The sequence below is a fragment of the Gekko japonicus genome, unplaced genomic scaffold (genome assembly GCF_001447785.1).
Source record: "Gekko japonicus isolate JY-2015 unplaced genomic scaffold, Gekko_japonicus_V1.1 scaffold3381, whole genome shotgun sequence".
NCBI classification, from domain to species: domain Eukaryota; kingdom Metazoa; phylum Chordata; class Lepidosauria; order Squamata; family Gekkonidae; genus Gekko; species Gekko japonicus.
In genome coordinates, this window is record NW_015162058.1 from 111,121 (window position 1) to 115,750 (window position 4,630).

Here is a 4,630-nt window from a genome sequence, read left to right on the forward strand (position 1 = left end):
AGGAACGCCCAGGATCAGAGTTCCAGCTGGCTCCCAAGTTGGCCACACCCAGCAGGGACTCATTAGCATAATAGGCCACACCTAACAGCAGAAACTCATTAGGATTGGCTACATTAGGGGTGCGTGGCCTAACATGCAAAGGAGTTCCTGCTACAAAAAAAGGCCCTGGGTTTTGACAACAAACAAGGTAAACAGAATAACAAGCAAAAGGTGGGTGTGACTGGATAACCACACTTCTGGTAACATGGGGGTGTGGCCTAATGTGCTAATGAGCTGTGCTGTCAGGGGTGTGGCCTAATATGCTAATGAGTTTCTGCTGTTGGGTGTGGCCTATTATGCTAATAAGTTGGGCCTGGGGATCTCCTGCTTTTACAACTGATCTTAGGTGGAATATCCTGCACCAGGTGCAGGATATTCCACCTATTTAGAGATAAATAGGGACAAACACTTTCCATGACTTGAATCTCTACATTTAGATTGATGTGATTAACACTGCCAGGCCACCACTGCCCCAAACTCTAGAATGAGTCTTGATTGCCGGTGTGACAAATGTCCTGAAGCCCTGGAGAGTTAGAGAAGCGGGGTCCTGGGCCCAGGTTTCCTGTATAAATAGAATGTCAAATTTACGTTAAAAGTTTGGAAATTCTGAGTCGTAGAATGTGTTATGCCAGCTCCCCAGATTCCTTAACAAAATAGCTTTAATTGTCAATCGCTCAAGATGTTATCCAGATCTCCTCTTAAGTCATGGAAAATGCAGCCATTTCTGGGTGGGGCTCTGTGGTTGGGAGAATTTGATTCATGTGGGGATACATTATGCATTTCCAGTTCACATTCCATCAGTTAGCTGGCAGGTGGCTCCCCGTGGATTTTGCATTTATCTGGAATGATGTTAAAAAATGGAGTTGCAGCTGGAATACTTAAGTTTGTTGTCAAAGGACCACATCCGAAGCAATGTGGTGACGCTTGGATTAGTGAAACTTCCTTTGACTTCGGAAACTATTCTAGCCTTGTTATTGCTGTAGGGTTGCCAGCCTCCAGGTGGGGCCTGGGGATCTCCTGCTTTTACAACTGATCTCCAGCTGACAGAGATCAGCTCCCCTGGAGAAAATGGCTGCTTTGAAGGGTGGACTCTATGGCATTGGACCATGCTGAGGCCCCTCCTCTCCCCAAACCCCGCCATCTCCTGGATCAACCCCCAAAGACTCCAGGTATTTTCCAACCCAGATCTGGCAACCCTATATTGCTGACTGTTCAACTTCTGGGAGAGTCGAAAAGGAATTGATGAAGTCTTCTTCAATAGAATTTTCAAGATGGAGGCACTTGTTTCCACACTGAAGGTCTTTGAGCATAGCTAGCATGCTAATTTTGTTCTGTTGGAGTGTAGTTGTTGGAGTTTTTGCATGTTGTGGTTTTGGAAGCAGAAGAGTTGTAATAGTGTTAGTGAAAACTCTATATTGGGGTGGCTCTCATACATAATCAATGCCGTTACTTAAAAGCAGCTCCCTCATTACACAGTAATTAACCTGTCTCTTTAATATGTTAATACTGCAGAACCTTTAGAGGAAGTGTACTACAAAAATTTAGAGCCATATCCAAGTAGACCTGCTGTGAAAATGCAAAAGTTGGAACTGGGGATAGATCTTGCAGTTTAGTCCCTTCTAAATTTTGATTTCCTGGCCAATTACGAAATTTGGCATACTGTTTACAAATGAAACAAAGAAAATGATATTTATGCAAATGAGTGGTGTATATTCTCACAGTGTCTGCATTCTTGTGTAAAACCCTTTTTGCCCCAAACGACCTTTCTTTTTGTGGTATTTTAATTCTACATCACAAGAAACATACAGGAACAAGAATGATTCTGTATGGAGACTTGACACTACAAAACCTATGTGGCACTGCAACTACATGGGACTTGTACAAAAATATCAGTAGCCTTTAACTAAACAAGTGATTTTTAAGCAAACTCCTAAACAGCTGGTACTAGAAGAAGAAGAGATTGGATTTATACCCCGCCCTTCACTTGGAATCTCAGAGCGGCTTACAAACTCCTTTCCCTTCCCCTCCCCACAACAGACACCCTGTGAGGTGGGTGGGGCTGAGAGAGCTCTGACACAAACTGCTCTTTTTCAAGGACAGCTGTGCCAGAGCTTGTGACTGACCCAAGGTCACATCAGCAGGTGCAAGTGGAGGAGTGGGGAATCAAACCCGGTTCTCCCAGATTTGAGTCCGCACACTTAACCACTACACCAAACTTACTACTCACTAAATGTTTAATTGTCAGCCAGATTTGGGCCTCAGTCCAACTGAAGTTAGTCATGACTAAAACTGTAATCCTGTGCATGCTTACTTTGAAGTAATCGTGCACAGGATTGGGCTATAAATCCTGTTCAAACCAAAGTAATCTCTATATATGGGCTCTGGGTGGAAATCCACTGTTCAATATCAGGAAATGGAACTAAAAATGTAACTAATCTGGGGTTGCTGTTGCTGCTTAGAATCATAGAGTAGTAAGGGGCCATACAGGCCATCTAGTGCAACCCTCTGCTAAATGCAAGATCAGCCTAAAGCATCCCTGACAAGTGTTTGTCCAGCTGCTGCTTGAAGACTGCCAGTAAGGGGGAGTTCACCACTTCCCTAGATAGCTGATTCCACTGCTGAACTACACTTACTGGGGGGGGGGTCCTAATATCCAGCCGGTATCTTTCCACCTATAATTTAAAGCCATTATTCTGAGTCCTATCCTTTGCTGCCAACAGGAACAGTTCCCTGACTTCTTCTAAGTGACAGCCTTTCAAATACTTAAAGAAAGCAATCATGCACCCCCTCAACCTCCTCTTCTCCAGAATGAACACTCCAAAGTCTCCAGCCTTTCTTTGTAGGGCTTGATCTCCAGGCTCCTGATCTTTTTCGTCACTGTCTTCTGCACTTGCTCCATTCTGTCCACATCCTTTTTGGAGTGAGGCCTCCAGAATTGCACACACCAGGTGTGGCCTGAATAATGCAGTGTACAGTGGGACTATGATATCTTGTGGTTTGGATGTTATGCCTCTGTTGATACACCCCAAGACTACATTAGCCTTTTTTGCCACAGCATCACACTGTCTGCTCATATTTAGTTTACAGTCCACTGGTACCCCAAGATCTTGTTCACACACTTTGCTACCTAGAAGTATGTCTCCCATCCAGGATGTGTGCTTCTCATTTTTGTTACCCCGATGTAGAACTCTGCACTTATCCTTGTTGAATTGCATCTTATTCACATCCACCCACTTTTCCAGTGTGTTCAGATCTCTTTGAATTCTATCTCTTATCTTTCAGGGTTTTTGCCATTCCTAACAATTTGGTAACATCTGAAAAATTAATGAATAGTCCCTCCACCCACTCCTCCAGATAATTTATAAAAACATTAAAACGTACTGGGCCCTGTGATGTCCTACTGGATACCTCCCTGCAATCGGATGAAATGCCATTGACAACTACTCTTTCGATGTGATCCTCCAACCAGTTCCATATCCACCTAACTATCCTAGAGTCCAGTCTGTAGACCTTCGGTTACTCATCAGAACATCATGTGGACCCCTTCAAAAGCTTTACTGAAATCCAGGTAAATGACATTGATGGCATTCCCATGATCCAGTAAGCTCATCACTCAATCACAGAAGGAAACAAAGGTCCCGTTCACACGAGGGAATTTGGGCCGGGAGCAGGACAGTTCGGGGGCAGAGCAAACGGCCGCTATCACACCACAACATCTGGGAAGCGTAGTGCTTCCGTCCCCGAACTGGCCCATCCATGCGATAAGCCGCATCAAGTTGGAACCACCTACCGAGGTGGTTCATCTCACTGGTGCGCCGCAAACCAGGAGTCTGATCGCCGGCGCGTCCTTGCGCCGGCGCGTCCCGGGCTCCTAGCCAAACTGCGCATGCTCCGTCATGCGCAGTTCGGCTGGCTCGCCGTCAGGTCTGTGTTTTCTCCCCGGCGTCTGATCGTGCCGGGGAGAAAAGGCGGCGCGGCCAGGGGATCCGTGGGATCCCGCCGCGCCGTTTCAACTTTGGTGTGGCTTTTAAAAGCCACGCTTTTAGGCGGCTTTTCCCCTGCCATGTGGCAGGGGCCAAAGTTGGTCTGGCAGGAACGTGTTGGGGACAAATGCATGCCGACTTTCCTGGATCACCAAGTTGTCCAGATCCTCACAGATTGACCCCTTCAAAATCTGCTCCAATATCTTCCCTGGGACAGGGGTCAGACTGACTGGCCTGTAGTTTCCTGGATCATCCTTCCTCCCTTTTAAGAAGACTGGGGTAGCCCCCTTTTCACACCCATAAATACATACGATAATGTGCATAACTATTACTGATCAAAACAGGGGGTTTCCCATATAACAGAGCACAGGATGTCAGGAGGATTTTCAGGATATTCCTTCTTTATCACGCTTCAGTGTTGTCAGTTTTACTATCTTTATTGTATCCCATACTTTTTATTAACCATTCTTTCATACTAAGGACAGATTCAGCTTTCCGGTGATATATAAATACCCATCTTGCCAACGTTAATAAATTGAGTGCCATTTCTTCAGATGATTTACGAACCACTGCAACATAATTTAATAAGACAGTTTCAGCTCTGAGAG